Raw genomic sequence first — 21,063 nt, forward strand, 5'->3', positions numbered from 1 at the left:
CAGGAGGTTTTCTAAAGTTGTTGATCCAAAGACAGTCTGAGCTCTCTGTGGAAAACTGAATATGACTTACAGGAAAAACCGGTACCAGAGCAGTTTCTGAACTTTGGAATGAATTGAAGTCAATCATTAACAGACATTAATAATCCACATCAGGTAGATCACAAAGCTCCAATGACCTTTGATTTATATAATGTGTTGTAAAATATGGGACAAATAAATGAGCCTTTATCTTTTAATACTAGTAGAAAACATTATTACACATGCTCAGATTCACAGTTATGTTTGTCTACAATGATCAGATTAGAAATGGCATAATGTCATAATATATAACATTTATGAAGATGGTATAGTTTAAAGAGTGTTTGTCTACAGTGTGTAAGGGGACAGTTTGTTTTTCTACAGTGTATATCTAGAGTTCTCTGGTGAGACACATAACATCTTCAGCATCAGCAGATCATCCTGCAACTAGACCACTGCAGATCAGGGTGTCTCTTCAAAAGATGCTGCCTCCTTCAAAGAGCTAAGAGACACTGAGGAACCAGAGGCCTGTATCACAAAGCTGGATTAACATGCCTGGGATCTGTTTTAGTGATCCAGCTTCACTTACCCAGACATCCACAATCCTGATAGGTGGTCTCACAAAGCTGTTATCAACTTGCAAATTGAACCCTGGTTTTCCATTTAGATTGTTGCACGTTCACATACAAGGGGCTGGGTTTGCTGCATCTGACCAACCAACCCCATGGAAAAGACACAAAACTGCATTTCACAACTATAAAAGTAAGGAAATATAAAGACTATAAATCAATAATTAGAGTAAAAAGCAACACAGTTGCAGCTGCCAGAAGCCACAAAGAGTTCTGGAGTATAAATGACAGACTCTGTCAATGAGTAAATTACTGAGATTATAATATTAACTCTCCACCACATTCAATATAAACACACATTATACAGCCCTGACCACTGTTGTATCCAGACAGTGCTGACTGCTGCTTTTCATGGAGAGCAGCACTGAGTCTCTAACATTTGGATGTTGCTAAGAAAAGAAGTTATTTAGCATTGTATGAAAAAACACCGTAAATATGTTTTGAACTACAAATGAACTGACCTCTGTCTATTCTTCATTTCTTGTTTGTCACAATTCCAACTCTCCTCCTTTATCGGGCTAAAGAGAGACAGAAGCATCTCCACGTCCTCCCCCTGAACACAGGAGCCAGCCATCCATAACCAGATGTGGACAAACCTCCTCCCCACGTAGGTAACTAAGTTACTGTTTCCATGCTAACGTGGATAAGTTACCTGATTAAGATACGTTAGCATGCTAGCTAAATTAGCTATGTTAGCATAACGACGTACCGACCTTAAACAAGGAGGACTCTGCTAATCATGTCTATTAAATGTTGTTTAAGAACAGTTTCACGTGAAAACAGAGAAAAGAAAACTTTAAAGAAATTCAGCGTTAAAGTTCTCATCAGAGTTCTTACCTGAACTCCGGTGAATATTTGCTACAGGTGCTGCAGGAAGACGGAAGTCTTTAGCTTGCAGCAAAACTTCCTGAACTTGTTTTCAGCACTGCTCCTTTTTTCAGTTCAGTTCGAAGTTTTATTTCATTTTCCATTTTCCTGCAAAAGGTCGAGCTGCAGCCACTTTAATGACAACAATGACAACTGAGGGGACACATGGGAGGAAGTCACCAAAATGGATGGCGACACCTGCTGGTGAAATTCACGAAGCGTTTGAAGAGTTTGAATTCACTGATAAATAATAAATAATCTAATAATGTGAAAATGAAAAGTCTGATGCTTTAGGTATTTCCATAAGCATTTTCTGACTTCTAACTCTTCTCTAGAAACAGACAGGTAGAAACTAAATTCCTGCTGTTTTATTGTTCTGTAAGAGCTGAGAGAATACATGTCTGTAAGTGTTGTTGTACATGTCTGTATTACTGCCATGTTTGAGTTGGAATAAATTCACTGACGCTTTAAAATGATCGCAGTACTGATGCTAATCCCGTTAGCCGGTCTATGGCGTTTTCCATTGTATGTTAGCATTAAATGGACATAACAGACTTTTTGTTAAGATAAAATTATGGCAGTAATACTGGTTAAAATGACTTTGAATGCTATTTTAAATATGTGGGTGTTCAGTCATTTGTGGTTTTAAGTTACTCTTTCATTTTATAATTCTCTTTCGGTCGAAAAAAGCCGAGTCCAGTCGAGGAGAGCCGAATCTTCAGAGAATCCGACATTGACATATATATGAAGTTTTACAGGTGACCAAGAAGAGACGTTTTCTTTGCTCTACAACGTAACTTTGTGAAAATAACATGTCTGTGGTTGTTCTCTGATCCCTCCTTCGTTTCTTCATGTCTTCTGTTTGTGTCTCTCTCTCGGAGTGATGTTGTTACTGAAGCCGACTCTGACCCCTCACTGAGCGGGTCGGTGCGGAGAAACACTCCGTTACCTCCGACAGCTGAGCGGTATCGCTTCTCGGCCTTTTGGCTAAGATCAAGTGTAGTATCTGTTCTTATCAGTTTAATATCTGATACGTCCCCTACCCGGGGACCATATATTAAATAGATTTTTGGAACAGGGAGATGGAATAGGGGCTTGCTCCGTCCACTCCACGCATCGACCTGGTATTGCAGTATCTCCAGGAACGGTGCACTCCCTCTGTGTGTTCAATACAAGTCCTGTTCAGCTCAACATCACCTTAAACACATGATGTTGTCTTCATGTGTGTAACGCTGAGTGTTCATGTTCAGTTTATGGTTTTAGAATCAGTGATGCATTCATGTAGAAATATCAGTTTAATGTTGCAGCTGATTTCATCAGGTTATATTCTGCTGACCAGACTGAATCAATAAAGTTTTGTTTCAACACGTCTTCGTTTAAATGTTGGTTGTATTTTGCATTTGTCAGCTGAATCCACAGAGTGACTGAAATGATGAAGTAAATCCAGGAAAGGAAAAACATTTGGCTCTGAATCTCAATGTAGATTTGAACAAAGAGCTCCAGCTGAAGAAAACAATGCTGTCTGTTTCCAGATGATGAAGAACTCAGTTCTCAGTTGATGCTCAGTTATCTCCATCTAGTGGACAGATGGTAGAAGTTGATTCCTGAAAAGAGGAAGTGACTTTTCCTCAGATCAAACTTCTTCTCTTCACTTGTTTCTGCATTTGAGGTTTAAACCCAACCGCTAAACTCTCATTATTAACTAAAGCTGTGCCCCGTGTGAGGCTCAAACTCACGACCTTCAGATTATGAGACTGACGCGCTGCCTACTGCGCCAACGAGAACTTCTGCAGTTAGAACACATCCACCTTCAGACTGGACATCTTCTGACTGTAGAACTGGAGCTTTTTATACATCTCACTGCAGCACAATTTGCCTTGACGCACATGTGAGAGGTAGCTGGATCGATGCCCACATTCGTCACAAATCCATGACTGTGGTGTTATTAGCACAACGCTCTAACTTGAATGCCCCTGTACTGGCATGCTAGCATGCAAGCTAAGCTTTGGGAAAAGGCCCTTTAACAACCTCTGAGTTCACCATCAACAGGTTTCAAAGATATTTAGAAATCATTCGTGGCCTTAAAGGCAGATATTTAGGATAACTCTAGCTGGAATAGCAGGCTGCAACAGGAAAAGATCTGCATGTCTCTGTCTCTTGATGGGCTAATTTTTCAGCAAATTTTTTGGCTATTGTTGCAGCTTTCAAACCCCAGCAGTGCTTCACTCTCGGTGGAGTTCATGCTCATCACTTTCTGTATTACAGCTTTTGCTTGCAGTTTCTGCCATATAAGACACAAAACTTATTGTGATGTGAGTCTGAAGAGCTGCTGCCTTTGATACATCACCTGATGATGTCACAGTACTCACAGAATGAAATGCTTCCTTTGAAGCTGCTTCAAAGAATTTCCAAAATCACATGTGATTCAGATGTAAACACAAAGTCTGCCACACTGGTCACCTCCTGTCTGTAGGCAGACTCATCACCATGCTGGATGAGGCCAATGAAAATAAAGACCTCCTTCGAGCCGGAGTTGAACCAGCGACCTAAGGATTTCAGCTGTAAGCCTCTACAGTCCTCCACTCTACCAACTGAGCTATCGAAGGGAGCCGTGCATTTGTGTTTTTGTCTTCTCTGACTAATATTTACAGATTTGGGTTAGGGAAAACATGGAGAATGTCATTTAACACAGTATGGGGATCAAATCCATGACTGTGGTGTTATTAGCAACACGCTCTAACCAGCTGACGTTGAGGAAAATTCATACTGGATAGATAATTCTAATTCCTAATTTCACCCAGGCGGCTGTTTGCCTCTTGGCAGTGGGCATTCCTCCTTTCTGGTTTTGCTGTGCCTGTGTCCTGTGTCTCCAGCATGCTGTGACCAGAGTCTGCCTCAATCCGAGAATGTCTATCCTGGCCTGATGATTGTGTTAAGCAGCCTAAAGGGTGACAATATGTGTGACAATATGTGTCCCATATGGGCTAGCGGTAAGGATTCCTGGTTTTCACCCTGGTGGCAACAATACATCAACCAGTTAGAACTGGATGTTGTTCATTAAAATGGGAAAATCATTTACTATTTGGAGAAATGTTAGAAGACATTCTCTTCGAAGAAGTTATGAGGAATGAAGTTTCTTTGAAAAGACTGAGAACTGAGGAAATAACATCAGATGGAGACTAAAAGTTGTCCCCCTCAGAGAAAGTCTCACTGGGTGATAAATGTGGTGTGTAACATTTTGAATGCCATTAAATTATCTGCTGAAAACAGCACCGACCACTAAATTACTGTTTCTCTTGACCAGATACAGCAGGTACAAGTTGTAATACAGGAAGTGATGGTTTTCATCAGTTTGCTTTAGTGATGAGCAGGAACTCCACTGAGAGTGAAGCACTGCTGGGGTAATTGGCAGTGATGGGATTCGAGTTTGGATGATGCACACCGCACCCATTCCACCATGGTTTCATCGCTTTTTTTGCCATTTCTTGGGCAAAAAAATGTGCCCATATGTGTCCCAGTGGCCTAATGGCCAGGGATTGTGGGTTGGTGTACAGCAGAGTGGCGCAGTGGAAGCGTGCTGGGCCCATAACCCAGAGGTCGATGGATCGAAACCATCCTCTGCTAACAGCTTTTTAGCAACAGCTAGCTGTTAACTATCCAAAGTTTGTCGTATTTGAAGATGACATCATTACAATAGTAACAATGCCATACTGAAGCTGCACTAGCTGAAGAGGGAAGATCTTCAGTCTTGAAAACAAACTTCAGTATTAACCTTGCTTGTTTTAACTCCCAGCAGTTTACCTTAGCAGTGGAAGTAAAGCAGATTTCAACTGTTGTTTTAGTGCCGAGTACCCAGTCTGCCTCCTTCGATCTATTGAAAAGTTGACATGTCAGTTAACCAGCTCCAGTCTGGTCAGACCAGTTTCCAAAATCAACTCACTTGAGTGTTGAGATTATGTTCAAGTCCCAGCTGAGGATAGACACAACTAAGTCCACTACGTGTTTTCACCTGCTCCACCATGTTTTCAACACATATTTTGCCATGTCTTTTCACATATTGTCACATCTGCCCCAGTGGCCTAATGGATAAGGCACTGCCCCCCCCCCCCAAGCCATGGTGTGCTAACAGCCTATTAGCAACAGCTAGCTGATCCATGGTTGGTTAAGTTGGAAAATGGTGTCATTACAATCTTAACAATGCCACACTGAAGAGTAAATATCTTCTTCTTGAAGAAGTACTTCAGCATCATGCTCCATCTTATTAGTTTTGGAAGTTTTGGACCCGAGCGTTGAGACTGTGCTCATGTGCCATCTGAGGGAAAACTTGGCCAAGTCCACAACACTCTTGCATTGATTGCCTGTTCCACTATGTCTTCATTGGGTTTATCGCAATGTCTAGTCAGAGAAACAACAAGGTAAAGGTTTCTGCATCGCTGTTCAGTCAGATCAACAGCAGGCTGCCATCCACAGTTCATCACTTTGATTTTCATTCCTTCTTCAAATCTTTATTTTTATCATTTGATATGTTTTGCTGGGTTTCAACTCCCTAACGCTTTTAGCTACAGAAAGAACAAGAGCAGTCACACCGCACAAGCATTTCAAAATAAAAGCAGATTTTGATTATTTTATTTGTATCTTTCACTCAGATGTAGGTCACCACTTCAGTAACTCAAAGTGACGGTAGCCACTGGTGGAATTTTTAACACCACTTCATTTAAACACTTCATGATTATACTGTAGAGTGCAAAGCTTGGCAGTGGTGGGATTCGAACCCACGCCTCTGAAGAGACTGGAGCCTAAATCCAGCGCCTTGGACCGCTCGGCCACACTACCACATGTCAGTCTGAGCTTGCCTGCAATAATGCCACATTATTAATTAATTGACAATTTCTGTATTACATCAGAGGCCCTTTGTGGTGCATATACTTATCTTTATTTGCATTTGTATCTGTATTCCATAAACTGAACATGAACACTCTGTACACTCAGCGTTACACACATGAAGACAACATCATGTGTTTAAGGTGATGTTGAGCTGAACAGGACTTGTATTGAACACTGTGTGACGTCACTGGAGAACAAAGGCATTTCCTGCCTTTCATTGATCTCCCACGCGACACAGATTCATACGTCACTCTCTCACGTTCGCTTCAAATGAATGAGTGCATGCAGTTTCTGTAGTGTAGTGGTTGTCATGTTTACATCACACACTAAAAGTCTCTGCGCAGCTCCTCGTTAGTATAGTGGACAGTATCTCCGCCTGTCATGCGGAAGACCGGGGTTTGATTCCCCGACGGGGAGAGCACGTGTGTGTTTCTGTAATATGTTATTAACCAGAGTGATAGAAGTAAACAAAATGGCCACACTGCTACAGGACTTCCAGTCAGCTCAGTAGGCTGACATGAACCACGTGACCACCCTGCGGTGAGAACAGGGAGTGTTGGGACTCTTCTCTCTCTGGGACACTGGATCTGTCTGTCTGTATCATGTCAGAAACTCTGAACTTCTTTAAAACACAGTGGATTTATTGATATCAAAGTGTCCAGCGGTCCATGATGGATTATCATAGAATGATATCAATGTTAATTCAAATACATTGTTGAATATAAACACAGAAATTAAAATAATCATCTGCAGCTTTTTTCTAATGTTAAAATGAATATCAATATTTCATGTTGTGGTTGAAAGAGGAGGGAGATGTAGGCCAAAACAACCTGAGCTTGAACCTCACTCAGGTACTACCTCAGATGCCGAAACCCGGGATTGAACCAGGGACCTTTAGATCTAAGCTTTGGGGGAAAAAAAGTGAATAGGTCGAAGGAGGCAGACTGGGTACTCAGCACTAAAACTATTGAAATCTGCTTTACTTCCACTGGCAAGGAAAACTGCTGGGAGTTAAAACAAGCAAGATTAATAGTGAATTATCTTTTCAAGACTGAAGATCTTCCCTCTTCAGCTAGTGCAGCTTCAGTATGGCATTGTTACTATTGTAATGATTCAAATACAACAAACTTTGGATAGTGAACAGCTAGCTGTTGCTAAAAAGCCGTTAGCAGAGGATGGTTTCGATCCATCGACCTCTGGGTTATGGGCCCAGCACGCTTCCGCTGGGCTACTCTGCTCACAGCTAGGTGAGCTGCAGCATATAAACTCAAATCCCATCTCTGTGGAATCTGCGTAGGAATGCCATTCATTCCTTTCTTCAATCACCAGGACAGCAGGTATTATCAGTGATATGGGGGGTGGGGGATAAGGAAGTAGTTTGAAAGTCACAAATGTTACCTTAACTTGAGCACTAACTTGACTGTTGAATTCAGTAAGTGCTACTTGTTGGGGCAGTGCTGACTGACAAAAACAACAACATCTTCTTAGAATACAATACTGATCATTTCAATTATGAAACACAGACGACTTCCTTTTGTACAAGTGCTTCTCTTTGCAGTTGTCCTGGATGGTAAGGAAGAGTTTCATTCTGTGAGTATTGTGACATCATCAGGCGATGTAACAAAGGCAGCAGCTCTTCAGACACACAAGTGACACACAACTGTGAGGAGTGTTGACCTCTCGCACCCCAAGCATTCAAACCCCAGCAGTGCTGTGGTTCATACTTTACAGTATGTTTTCAGTCAGACCTGCTGATCTGCAGTGATGGGAAATGGTCCATAGAAGTCTAACATCACTGAAACGTGTTAACCAGACAGTGTTCAAGGATTTGAGGTTTAAACCACTAAATTCTCATTATTAACTAAAGCTGTGTCTGTTATATCTATAACATTATGCTCAAGGTACTGCTGGGATTTGAACCCAGGATCTCCTGTTTACAAGACAGACACTTTGACCAGCTAAGCCACAGCAACACCCTGAAGTACATGTATATACAGAGGATCTGGTAATGGAAGTGTAATGTGTATACTGCAGCTGAGGTTGATGGTAAAGTGGTTTGTTTTAATGTAGGAGTGCAGCGTTTGGATGCTCCAATCAGTCCGAGAAGGGTTTCCACATGTATGGATTCCCCAAGAACCATGAGGGCTGGAAAACGTGGTGTGTGTGATTGTGTGTGTGTATACAGATACAAATGCTAATAAAGATAAGTATATGTAGCGCAAAGGGCCTCTGATATAATACAGAGATTGTCAATTGAGATTGAGGTAGTGATTTCATCATTTTACTCCTGGAGATACTTTCACTATATATAATCACACTGTGCACGTGCATGTCAGCCGCTGAACTGTCATGTTCTTCTGTGGAACAGACAGCAGAGACTGAGACATTGCATGCTAAATATAAATAAAATCACATACTCAACTACTTGTTTGGCTGTTATTGCATCATTCCATATTTGCACATGTCAGTTTCACATTTGGAGTGGTAGGGTGACAACTGAAAGCTCTGGATAAGTATTACTTAGATACGTTTTCAAGGCTAGGATTCGGCGCTCTCACCGCCACGGCCCGGGTTCGATTCCCGGTCAGGGAAAATATTTTTAACAGATATTGATAACGGTATCGGGGAAAAATTTCATATCGGTGCATCAGTAGTTTCAAGGTTTGAAGTCTTCTGTGTGACAGGCAGAGATACTGTCCACTATATTAACGAGGAGCAGGAAAGAGAAACATCATGTGGTGTGTGACTTCACTTCCTCTGTGGAAAAACAAACAGAGAATGAAGTTCTCTAATGTTTTGGCCTCTTTTTTTAACTCACGTCAAAACTTCACAATGAAGTTACGGTCTAGTACATAATTTGATTAAAATAACAAGTGTCCTGAAAACCACTGTCTTCAGATTTAGCTCCAGGTGGTTCTGACCACACCAGACTGGTGGTCAGACTGGATGAGCCCGATGAAAAAAATGGGCCGATGAAAAAAATGGTCTCCTTCGAGCCGGATTTGAACCAGCGACCTAAGGATTTCTATGATGAACCACTACAGTCCTCCGCTCTACCAACTGAGCTATCGAAGGGACAAACCTCTCCGAATTGGTGCTGTGACTTATGTACTGTCCAACCTACAGACACAGGTAGATGAAGAGTCCTACATGAGTGAGTGAAGACCAAGTGAAGCTGCTGCTGGCTATCAGGAGGTATTTAGAAGTAAAATGTCCCCTTAAAACAGCAATTTTTAAATTGTAAAAAATTTGCATGGTGATCCACACAGAGGAAGGCAGAGAGCATCCTAAAATACTCTGACCGTCCACTTCATACCATCCTAGTGGATCAGAGATCAATAATCAGCCATTGGTGGTTTTTCTGCTGCTCTTATTTCATTTCTTGTGGTTGTCCTGCAGAGTTGGTTGTCTGACTGTTCTCTGTGTTATTGATACAGTTAAAAAGCTTTGTGAGCTCTTGACTTGTGGCTTCTTTGTCACATTAGCTCCCTTTGTGTCTGACAGAGATCCTGAACCTTCCCATTGCTGGATGTACTCCTGTGATGTGTGTTGGCCAATTCATTTCAAATGTTTCTAAATCTGTCCCATCTGTGTTCTTTGATCTTATGGTTAGCAGTGTGGACTTTGAATCCAGTCATCTGAGTTCAAATCTCAGTGGAACCTCTGCCATCTGATTCAGTGTGATAGTGATTTACAGGAAACGACGAACATTGGATCGTGAACAGCTAGCTGTTGCTAAAAAGCTGTTAGCAGAGGATGGTTTCGATCCATCGACCTCTGGGTTATGGGCCCAGCACGCTTCCGCTGCGCCACTCTGCTCAGGTTGTTCAGGTCTCCTCTGGAGATTAGTGTAATTTAGTGTAATTTTTAGTCAACGTATAAGTTTGGATGTACTCTTCGACTGATTTTACATTTAACTTTAAGAGATCGTAGTTTACAGTTATAAATATAAATGGGGATAAAATCAGATTTTCATTTCATTTCAAAACTCTCGAGTGGTGGTTAGGGAAAACATGGAGAATGTCATTTATCACAGTATGATCAAAAAAGTGGCTCAGCTCTAACCAGCTGACGTTGAGGATAATTCTGACTGGATAGATAATTTTAAGTGGAATAGCAGGCTGCAACTTAGACAGACTAAAGCAACCACCGACGAGGATGGGATTCTTAACCTTAACCACTCCTCCACCTCGTCATGTTTGATTGCTTCAAAGGCAGATATTTATTAATTCTAGCTGGAATAGCAGGCTGCAACAGGACAAGTTCTGCATGTCTCTGTCTCTTGATGGGCTAATTTTTCAACAAATTGTTCGGCTTATTTGCTAGCTTTAGTTGTCAGAATGGCCGAGCGGTCTAAGGCGCTGCGTTCAGGGAGTGGGTTCAAATCCCACTTCTGACAGAAAGTGCTTTTCTTTCACCTCTACTGCAGCAAGGTGTGTTTGTGATGTCACAAAGGTTCTAACGACATCAAAGAGATCAAAGACTCCTCCCACTTTTTTCTCATGACCTCCACAGTAGAGTGCACTCTGTTAATGAAGCTCAAAAGGCAATCATGGTCCTGCCAGATACCTTTGAGTTCTGCCGACAGAAGCAACAACAAAACTGCACCACAGTGAAGGCTTCAAATGCACATCTCTCACAGTGTTATCATGCCAAGAGAAAGAACTGACTGATTCTGACAATGGGACATTACCATGGCCCAGTTACTGATGGAACATTTGTGGCATTGTGACATCACTGGAGATCAAAGGCATTTCCTGCCTTTCATTGATCTCCCACGCGACACAGATGGATACGTCACACTCTCACGTTCGCTTCAAATGAATGAGTGCATGCAGTTTCTGTATGCTCTACCGACTGAGCTACTCAGGCTTCTGATTGGTGTATAATTGGACGAGCCCTCTTCTTAACAGAAGATTTTAGTTTTCTTTTACACAAGAGTTTAGTTCTTTGGAGATATGGTAATAATAACTTCCTGTATTACAGCTTTTACTTGCAGTCTCTGGACTAGAGAAACAGTAGTTTAGAGTAAGAGTCATGATGGTCAGGCACTGATATTGGCAACATAACACAATGGGCTCATCCAGGATTTGAACCCTGGACCTCTCGCACCCTAAGCGAGAATCATACCCCTAGAGACTTTCTCAGCATAACATTTACGGCATTCAAAATGTTTTAAACCGTATTTATCATACAGGCAGACTTTTTCTGAGGGCCACTGAGCCATCCAGACGTGTGTCCAGCTGCCAGCTGATATTGTATAATCATATTCAAGGTACACCTCTGAAACATGACACACCAAACACTTTGAGAAGCTAGTTCATAACTGAAGTAATCTGGTTTCCGTCTCCTCCCTGTCTTCATGTTCCTCTTCGAAGGTCGTTGCTTATCTCCGGAGGTATGATCTCAGCTCCTGTAAGAAAAACACAAGTTTCTGCATTCCTGCAGGGTTAGTAAAAGTTGAGCAATACTGTGATAATCATTTTATGTACATTTATTCTAACAGAAACAGAGAAGTTAATGCTAGCTTCGATAGGACAGTGTCAGCTACTCAGTGCATTGCAGTTGGCTGTGTATGAGGCAGCTGAGCTGCAGACCAGTCAGGGAGGAAGAAATTTGTTATTGTTGTTATATATGGTTGTTTTGACCTACATTTCCAATATTCTGCCTCGTCTTTCAACCACACCACAACCACATGAAATATTGTGAGGTTGAATGCTGCACGCTGACTGGTTGTGTGTCCAAATGGCTTCAAAGACATCTTTCTGCCATTCACTCCTCCAAACCTTTGGACACAGCTTTGAGCTTTCTCACAGGTGACACAGGTGTCATTATTTCAGTGAAGATGTATGTGATATGGTGACCAAGGAACTGTATTCAGGCTCCAGTCTCTTTATGCAGGTCATCTCTCTCTCTGCCATTTACTAATATATATATATTATATTAGTATATTTGTACCAACCAGCACCAACAACTAAAACACTGTTCCTCTTGTCCAGATTCTGCAGGTAAAAGCTGATTCAAAGAAAAGAGGGATTGGCATTCCTCATCTTTTTTGTCCAAATTCCAACCAGGACCAGAACCAAAGAGAAACACAAAGAATTCATCAGTGTCTCTGATTTGAGTGAATCAATAGATTCTGTAATTGAAGTCATCTAACGTCTAAGAAGACATCAATTTAAAACTTGTGATCGTTTTAATTGAAATTCCAACCAAGGTTTGGAAGGGGGGGCGGGGGGTGAAAATGACAGGAGGGTTAAAGAGCAGTGTTAATGGGCAAAAACAAGCAGAACTGTCGCAGAACATCCAGTATAACTGGAGCCTTCCAGCCGAAATAGCTCAGTTGGGAGAGCGTTAGACTGAAGATCTAAAGGTCCCTGGTTCAATCCCGGGTTTCGGCATCGAAGGTGGTACCTGAGTGAGATTCAAACTCAGGTTTTTTTTTACCTACATTTCCAATATTCTCCCTCCTCTTTCAACCACACCATGAAATGTGTGGGTGGATGTGTCACGCTGACTGGTTGTGTGTCCAAAAGGCTGTCAAAGACGTAATTTTCTCGTGGAAGATCGCAGGATTTTTCAGATGATGTGGTCCTTTTGGCACCATCAGCCTGAGATCTACAGGGTTCATTGGATGGTCCACAAAAATGGCTGCATGAACATTAGAATGCTGAGATGCTTGGTTGCATCTCCCATATGATTCCAGGCGGCCCGGGTTCGACTCCCGGTATGGGAATTTCCTGTACAACAATGGACCTACCACTAGCAGGCCCCATGTTGGGCAATAAATATTTTCTTGGAAGCCCAACAACGAGTTGAAGAAATCTTCAGTTCACAGTTGAAACATTTATTAAGGTCACAGGTAAAGTAAGGCAGCGCTGGGCTTGAAGTGACAGAGCTCCCCCAGGATCTCTGCCAGAAAGAGCCCTGATATCTGGAAAAGTTTCACATTTATCTTCTTGAGCTGGGTCTGCCCCGAACAGAGGTTGGACTTTCACACAACCAAATGTAACTGTCAGTCAGATGTACAAAGATGTCATTTACAAACAGTTTCTACTAACAGTTAGTTGAGGAATCAGCTGAATGAGGACAGATGTGACTTAAAGCACAACAAAGATCTTTCCCAGAAGGTGGGGAATATAACTGGCCAGTTACCAGGGTCATGGACAGGCCAACCACTGTCCATGACTTGTTCTTAGAATGTGTTAAAAAATGTGTATCTACTGTAACAGACCGACTGTAGCTGAATAGATAGAACGGTTTCATCCTCCTCCTGGTCTGTAGACCAGTTGGGCAGCATTGGCATGAGATCTACAAGGTCTCAAGTTAAATTGTAGACACACAGTTAAACTGCAATGGTCGGGAATCGAACCCGGGTCAACTGCTTGGAAGGCAGCTATGCTCACCACTATACCACCATTGCATGCGAAATGGTGAGCATCCACTCCGAATGGGCGCGAAATGGTACCGTTTGTTTGCGCTGTAAAAATTCTTATTTGTGCTGCTACGGTTTTATCGATGTTAGACATTTTAATTTCTGGTGATGAAGTCACACAGCCCCCCATGTTCTCCAAATGGACCCAAAGTGCAGTTGTCACCAAATTTATCAAACAGTAATGTAAGATGTTCAATCTTAAATAATTACATAGCCTACCAGACAGCAAACCTCACACAGCTCCGTAGTGTAACAGTTAGCACCCTTATTGACTGAAAGGCAACAGATGGGCTCGTCTGGGTTTTGAAACCGGGACCTCTCGCACCCTAAGCAAGAATCATACCCCTAGACCAACGAGCCATGTGGACTGTAGAGTTCATGACAAAAAAGTGGGAGGAGTCTTTCATCCCTTTGATGTCATGATGGAACATTTGTGGCGTTTTTTTTTTTTTTTTTTTTTCATTATTTACACACAGCAAATTCATGTGACAGTTAATGTGACAGTTTATTATATGCTAAAGAAACTTTGGTAAGAGTCATGATGGTCAGCCACGTATGTTGGGGGTATTTTCAGATCCAAAATACATCCCTGTACATCAGAGTGGTGCTGCTACGGAGTGTTGCATTAGTGGCCACCATCACTTCAAGTAACCCAAATGGGAAAGATCCTTATTGACAGCATTGTTGCGCTTTGCTACATCTGAACTAAAGATACAAATAAAATAATCTAGGCTTTTATTTTGAAATGCTTGTATGGTGCGACTGCTCTTGTTCTTTCTGCAGCTCAAAGCATCAAGGAGTTGAAACGCAGCATAATGATAAAAATAAACAGTCTGTATTTTTTGGGAATTTTTAGTTCTGTCTCTGCATCAACACCATGAACCACAAAATTATCATTGCAATCAAGAGAAACAGTAATTTTGTGGTTGTTGCTGATACACTGACCTCCTTGACCTCCTTAATTTTGTAACCTCTGCCATGAATGAAATCCTGAATTCAGAAATCCATCCCTAAGACTTCCCTCTCCTTTGTACAGCACACATTTACTTTGAGATAGTGTTGTGTTGCCTTTGTGCAAAATTACTGCCCGTAATAGGACAAATTTTCATAGTATGCTGAAGATCCCTCAGCCTAAGTATCCACTAAGTCATGACATAGCTCACTTGGGAGAGTTTTAGACTGAAGATGGAAAGGCTCCTTGTTTTTGGCATCAGAGGTGGTCCCTGAGGGATTGTGAAGAGGGGAAAAAAAAGCAGCTGAAGAAGAAGTGGGATTTGATTTGCAACCTGAACGCAGCACCTTAGACCGCTCGGCCATTCTGACGACAGATGCTGAAAAATTAACCGCTTCGTGGTTGGGCAGTTATGTATTACAGGTTATACCATATTTAATGGTTTTGGTGAAACCAAAGTAGAGGAAAGACTACATCAACATGTAGTGGCTGTAATCAGCTTAAAAACAAAGATCGTCCCTGGGTGGGCTCGAACCACCATCCTTTCGGTTAACAGCCAAACGCGCTGACCGATTGCGCCACAGAGACACATTGACTTCTCCATGTTCCAGTCTGCAGTTCCAGCTAGAATTATCCTAAATGTTGATTGAGCCAACGACTGTCTGCTGTTCTGGAACTGGATACTCAGAGTTTAAATCCTGGACAAGCCCAGCTGTTGCCTTGCAGTCGTCAGGGGAGCTAACTCTTATTATATGGAGCTGTGTGAGGTTGGCTGGTTGTGTTATTGGCAGTATCTTGTAAAGTGAAGCAACAGTAACTTTGTGGCTCATGCTGTGCTGCAGAAAGGGGAAATTAGTGATTGACTGCTTTTCACAGGACACAAACTTTTTGAAAGCAGCCTGTGTTTAAATCCCAGCAGTTCCTTGTGGGTGAAGTCAAATGTTGTTGAAATAAACTACTTTTGGGTTTTTATCAGCTGTAGGTCACAATGATCAATATTAAAAGAAATAAACACTTGAAATATGTCACTGTGTGTAATGATGTCATAAAATATATATTATTTTTACTTTCTGAATGGAATAAAATGAAATAAATCAAATTATATTATTTCAGTGTAATCATATGTGCCTGAAATGTCTTTCTTTAGTCTGTCGTTTTTCCTGAACCACAGAGGCTCTGAGCTGCTGCAGCTGGTGAAAAGACAAACTGTTTCATGAAGCCTCCTCTCTGCTCAGGGGTGGATCACTGTTTTGGGTGTATCCAGGCAGTGCTGACTGCTGCTTTTCATGGAGAGCAGCAGAGTTTTACATTCCAGAAAATTGAACCCAGGCCTCCCGCCTGGCAGGTGAGAATTCTACAGATGAAGCACCAATGATGACTGACCACCACTACACCATCAAAAGCTTTCAACACTTGTTGACGCTTTGTTTCCTCAGACATGCTTTTAGAAACATGACAGCTAACCCTAAGCTGATCACAGAGAGTCTCTTTAACGGCTCTTTAATATGAACGATGGGAACCAAGTCACACTTTCAGGCCCCCCTTCTTTTTTTATTAGTGCCTCGTGTCACTCTGTGCCATCAAATAAAATTTTGAAAAGGATAACAAAAGTAAGACACAAAAGGTGAACTGTGATGGCAGGAATCATGGTGTGAACACAGTCTGGCAACTCTTCAGGGAAATACACAAGAACAGTCTGTCTTTTCTGGACATGTTTGGTGTTTCTAACACAACACAACTACACAGCTCAGCTACTTGTTGACTGACAAACACAACAGCAAGCTCTAACTCAGACAGCTACAATTATTCCTTTCTACATAAATGCTTTTCTTTGGGGTTGTCCTGCTCAGAAATTCAGTAAAAATTATGATGATTTGCAATTTTAAATAGATTTCTTCAGATCAGCTACAACAACACAACCCTAATCTCTAATCACTGCAGTTAGCTGTCCTCTCACCATATGCTAACGGTCCTCATGAATTTAAGAGGATCGTTGTCTGTTCCTGATGGACTAAATGTGTTCTTCATTACAAACCATTACCAAGACCATTGAAACCGCCCAAACTAAGTAAACAGGCATCTGTGGGAGTGGTTTCATTCAGGTAGAAGATAAATTCAGGTAGAAGCCTGAAAGGGAGTCCATTGGACACGACTGGGAAGTTAATGCAAAGACTCTTGAGGAGAAGATCCTAAGTGAGGTAAAAATTAAAGCTTAATGTGACTTAGCCAATTCAATTGGTCTCTTTTTCCACTTTCAGTCTTAATTGACAAAAACAACAGTAAGTCTTGGAGCCATGTTTTCTTCAGATCTAACTCGGATCACTCCAATCAGAGACACTGATGAAGTCTTTGTGCATAAGTGCTTCTCTTTGGGGTTGTCCTGGATGGAAATTGGACAAAAAAAATGAGGAATGCAATTCTTTCTTTTCTTCAATCACCAGGACAACAAGTTTTTATCATTTTATCAATTAGGGGCAAAGAAAGTAGTCTGAAAGTCACAAATGTTACCTTAACTTGAGCACTGACTTGATTGTTGAATTCAGTAAGTGCTACTTGTTGGAGCAGTGCTGACTGACAAAGACAACAACTTCTTCTTAGAATGCAACAATGATCATTTCAAATAAAATGACGGAAGACTTCCTTTTCTACAACTGCTTCTCTTTGGGGTTGTCCTGGATGGAATTTGAACAAAAATTAACACATTTCGTCAGATCAGCTGAATTAGTGCATTTGTCACCAACGTCTCCACAAATGAAGCACAGAGTTCTGTTCTGAGAGCAGTAAGTGCTATTTTTGGGGTAATGTTGGTGATTTCAGAAGTCAATCACAAGTCAGCAAGTTTTATCAATGATATGGAGGGTGGAGGGTTAAGAAAGCAGTTAGAAAGTTACCTTAAAGGGCGTATTGCAGGTTAAGGACCACATTGAATCAATGTTTAAAAAAATAATATAGGAAATGTTTTGATAAAGTGTCTCATACTGATAATATCCGTATATTTGCTGCACACAAACAGGACTGATGGTCTTTTGTCCCTCAGCTGAAAGGTGAACAAGGTAAAATGTCCACAGCAGAAGTCCTGCGGGGTTTTGTCACCGACAGACTCGCCGCCGCCTGCCGGGAGATCTTAGCAGCCGTGGACAGAATGGTAGCCGGATATGAGGAGGAGGCTTCGGGCTTCAGGCAGGAGATCGACCGGCAGAGGAGCCAGCTGGAGCTGCTGCAGCCCCAAGTCCTGATCCACAAAACGGGTCGGTTGTTTTTATGAGTGAGAAAGGCTGAGGACTGTATTTGGCAGATGTAGAATGAAGCAGCTGGAGGAATAACTGTGTTCATATTGTTGCTAATAAAGAGGATTCATTATTGAATCGTTTCCTCCAGATATTCAGCAGCTGATGGTGAAAAAAGAGGTTCCTACTGAGTTCACCTCCAGTCCGGATCCGGAGGATTCAGAGAGTCCAGTCCTTAAACAGGAACAGGAGGAGGACCAGGTATCAGGACTGGAGGAGACCAGGAACCCTGTGAGGCCGTTTCAGGTGAAGAGTGAGGATGAAGAGATGAATGAACCGGCCAGGAGCTGTGATCCACAGAGTCCTCTTCAACCAGATCCAGATCCAGAGGAAGAGGTCTCAGACTCCTCTGATACTGAAATCAGTGAGAATGATTCTAATGAAACCAGAGCGGCCCAGTCAGATGTGAAAATAGATGAAGATGATGTAAATGTTACACGTGACAACAATGAGAAACCCATCAGCTGCCCTGAGCGTGGGAAAAAAACGTTTTTTCTTAAGACTCATATGAAGACCCACACAGGGGAGAAACATCACCGTTGTGATGTTTGCGGGAAAAGTTTTTTGTGGAAGGGCAATCTTAATTTTCACATGCAAGTTCACGCAGAAGAGAGACCGTTTGGCTGCTCATTTTGTGGCAAAAGATTTAAGCGACAAGATTATCTTAAATTACACATGGTAGTCCACACAGAGGAGAAACCCTTCAGCTGTCATGTTTGTGGGAAAACGTTTAAAAAAAAGGATTTGAAGACTCACATGAAGACCCACACAGAAGAGACACCATTCAGTTGTGACATTTGTGGGAAAAGATTTAAAGTAAAGGGAAGCCTTAAAAAACACATGGCAGTCCACACAGAAGTGAGACCCTTCAGCTGTGATGTTTGTGGGAAAAAATTTAAACTGAAGGTACAACTAAAAAGACACATGATGATCCATACAGAAGAGAAACCCTTCAGCTGTGATGTTTGTGGGAAAAGCTTTCAACTAAAGGGAATGCTTAAAGCACATTTGGCAGTCCACACAGATGAGAGACCCTTCAGCTGTGATGTATGTGGGAAAAGATTTAAACTAAAGGCAACCCTTAACAGACACATGACGATCCATACAGAAGAGAAACCCTTCAGCTGTGATGTTTATGGGAAAAGATTTAAACCAAAGAAAAGCCTTAAAGTACACATGGGGATCCATACAGAACAGAAACTGTTTGGTTGTGACGACTATAAAGAGAAAGACCGAAGCGGCTGACTGCAGTATCTTTGCTGGTTGACCAAAAGTAAACAAACATATTTTTTTTTTTTTAACTTTTCTTTGCTGTTGCTAACCCTAACCCTATACCAAAAAAAGGTTTTGTAAAAAATTTTAATAAGAGAGGAACAAAAAAGGTTGATTTTTGCTCTACTAACTCTCATCTGTATAGAAACATGTTGTGTTTAGATTTTTCATTGGTATCTGCAATTATGTGACAATTTGTTGGATTATGCCTAAAATCATCACATGGCGTGACATGAAAATAGTATAAACTGAAAATGGATTAAACCTGTAAGTTACTCACTTTATCAAAGTCATTTATCAGAACTAAACTGTGATCCATTATAGTTTTGTGAAAATGAATTAAATGAGTATTATTTTCTAAATCATCGCTCAAAGTGAGACCTATGCCGTCAGTCTTTCAACATATTTTCTACTTATTGTGACATACTTTGCTATAAAGTTCTAAAAATATTTGTCACTCTGTGATACTGTTTTCTATGTATTCCATGAATGTTTTCAGATTTTATCATTCATAAAGGTATGATATTTTCACATGTAGCAGACTCTGGCTGGCAGAAATGAGATCCACAGGTCACAGTAAGGTCACAGGGATGCTCTGGTACCAAAGAGAGCTCATAAAAATATCACTTGACCAGAAAACAGGAACCAAATGAATGTCTAACAGCAACAAACTCCCGCCAAACACCAACAAACTTTCTGTGCATCTTTGCGCGCACGCGCTTTATCCATTTGAGTGGACCGTTCCTGGAGATGCTGCAATACCAGGTCGATGCGTGGAGTGGACGGAGCAAGCCCCTATTCCATCTCCCTGTTCCAAAAATCTATTTAATATATGGTCCCCGGGTAGGAGACGTATCAGATATTAAACTGAAAACAACCACCGACATGTTATTTTCAGAAAGTTACGTTGTAGAGCAAAGAAAATGTCTCTTCTTGGTCAGCTATAAAACTTCACATATTTGTCCACGCGGAGCAGTGAAATGGTCCATAGACGGTCCAAAGATATCATTGAAACATGTTAACCAGAGAGTGTTAAAAGAACTGAGCTTGTAGACCCAACCACTAAATTCTCATTATTAACTAAAGAAGTGCCCCGTGTGAGGCTCGAACTCACGACCTTCAGATTATGAGACTGACGCGCTGCCTACTGCGCCAACGAGGCCTGGAACTGAGGGGCCAACAAAAGGACCCCAGGGCCATTGGGCACAAACCGGACAACACAAACAGAGCACAGTGGCACAGAGCCACCAGCAAGGGTCCTGCCTCACAGCGGCGAGGCCGGCTCCCCCCGACCGCACACGCCCGGACGGGGCGAGCCACAGCACGGTGTTTCCAGTATTTTGATGTTGGTTAAAAAGGTACTTTGCATTTTAAACATAACAGTGGAATAGCTGAAAAAGGGAATACTTTACTTCTAAAATATAATACTCCTGTTAGCCAGCAGCACCTTCACAAATAGTTCCGGAAATTTCTAATCCAGACGGGGAAACTTACATCAGCCATGTTGTTTCTCCAACATTTACAACAAGGCACTGCTGGGATTTGAACCTGTTTACTAGACCAGCTAAGCTACAGCACCAGGAAACTAGATCCCCAGAGCAGGTCAGCTCCAGAACCTTCCTGTTGCTGGATGTATCCTGTGATGTGTGTTGGCAGACTCACTCCACAGGCTCCTGTGATGCAATCGGTCAGCGTGCAGGACATATAAGACAGTAACCT

The 21,063-nt window shown here is 41.8% G+C and overlaps 12 non-coding genes and 1 pseudogene across 12 annotated transcripts; 4 read left to right on the top strand and 9 right to left on the bottom strand.

The window, feature by feature from the left end:
• Positions 1 to 2,481: 2,481 nt before the first annotated feature.
• On the top strand, positions 2,482 to 2,672 carry LOC115058462 (U2 spliceosomal RNA). Its single transcript, XR_003842088.1, has one exon. It is a non-coding gene; the product is annotated as a U2 spliceosomal RNA (small nuclear RNA).
• A 1,360-nt stretch (positions 2,673 to 4,032) lies between these two features.
• trnay-gua (transfer RNA tyrosine (anticodon GUA)) lies at positions 4,033 to 4,120 on the bottom strand. Its single transcript is given in 2 exon segments — positions 4,033 to 4,068; positions 4,084 to 4,120. It is a non-coding gene; the product is annotated as a tRNA-Tyr (tRNA).
• A 946-nt stretch (positions 4,121 to 5,066) lies between these two features.
• trnam-cau (transfer RNA methionine (anticodon CAU)) lies at positions 5,067 to 5,138 on the top strand. Its single transcript has one exon. It is a non-coding gene; the product is annotated as a tRNA-Met (tRNA).
• Positions 5,139 to 6,265: 1,127 nt separating this feature from the next.
• On the bottom strand, positions 6,266 to 6,347 carry trnal-uag (transfer RNA leucine (anticodon UAG)). Its single transcript has one exon. It is a non-coding gene; the product is annotated as a tRNA-Leu (tRNA).
• Positions 6,348 to 6,743: 396 nt separating this feature from the next.
• trnad-guc (transfer RNA aspartic acid (anticodon GUC)) lies at positions 6,744 to 6,815 on the top strand. Its single transcript has one exon. It is a non-coding gene; the product is annotated as a tRNA-Asp (tRNA).
• A 1,482-nt stretch (positions 6,816 to 8,297) lies between these two features.
• On the bottom strand, positions 8,298 to 8,371 carry trnat-ugu (transfer RNA threonine (anticodon UGU)). Its single transcript has one exon. It is a non-coding gene; the product is annotated as a tRNA-Thr (tRNA).
• A 1,014-nt stretch (positions 8,372 to 9,385) lies between these two features.
• Positions 9,386 to 9,473, bottom strand: trnay-gua (transfer RNA tyrosine (anticodon GUA)). Its single transcript is given in 2 exon segments — positions 9,386 to 9,421; positions 9,437 to 9,473. It is a non-coding gene; the product is annotated as a tRNA-Tyr (tRNA).
• Positions 9,474 to 10,145: 672 nt separating this feature from the next.
• trnam-cau (transfer RNA methionine (anticodon CAU)) lies at positions 10,146 to 10,217 on the bottom strand. Its single transcript has one exon. It is a non-coding gene; the product is annotated as a tRNA-Met (tRNA).
• Positions 10,218 to 12,726: 2,509 nt separating this feature from the next.
• On the top strand, positions 12,727 to 12,799 carry trnaf-gaa (transfer RNA phenylalanine (anticodon GAA)). The gene has a single exon. It is a non-coding gene; the product is annotated as a tRNA-Phe (tRNA).
• A 950-nt stretch (positions 12,800 to 13,749) lies between these two features.
• Positions 13,750 to 13,821, bottom strand: trnag-ucc (transfer RNA glycine (anticodon UCC)). The gene has a single exon. It is a non-coding gene; the product is annotated as a tRNA-Gly (tRNA).
• A 1,478-nt stretch (positions 13,822 to 15,299) lies between these two features.
• trnan-guu (transfer RNA asparagine (anticodon GUU)) lies at positions 15,300 to 15,373 on the bottom strand. Its single transcript has one exon. It is a non-coding gene; the product is annotated as a tRNA-Asn (tRNA).
• A 4,699-nt stretch (positions 15,374 to 20,072) lies between these two features.
• Positions 20,073 to 20,250, bottom strand: LOC115058268 (uncharacterized; annotated as a pseudogene).
• A 183-nt stretch (positions 20,251 to 20,433) lies between these two features.
• On the bottom strand, positions 20,434 to 20,506 carry trnam-cau (transfer RNA methionine (anticodon CAU)). Its single transcript has one exon. It is a non-coding gene; the product is annotated as a tRNA-Met (tRNA).
• Between the last annotated feature and the right edge of the window lie 557 nt (positions 20,507 to 21,063).

The sequence above is a fragment of the Echeneis naucrates genome, chromosome 2 (genome assembly GCF_900963305.1).
Source record: "Echeneis naucrates chromosome 2, fEcheNa1.1, whole genome shotgun sequence".
Taxonomy (NCBI): Eukaryota; Metazoa; Chordata; class Actinopteri; order Carangiformes; family Echeneidae; genus Echeneis; species Echeneis naucrates.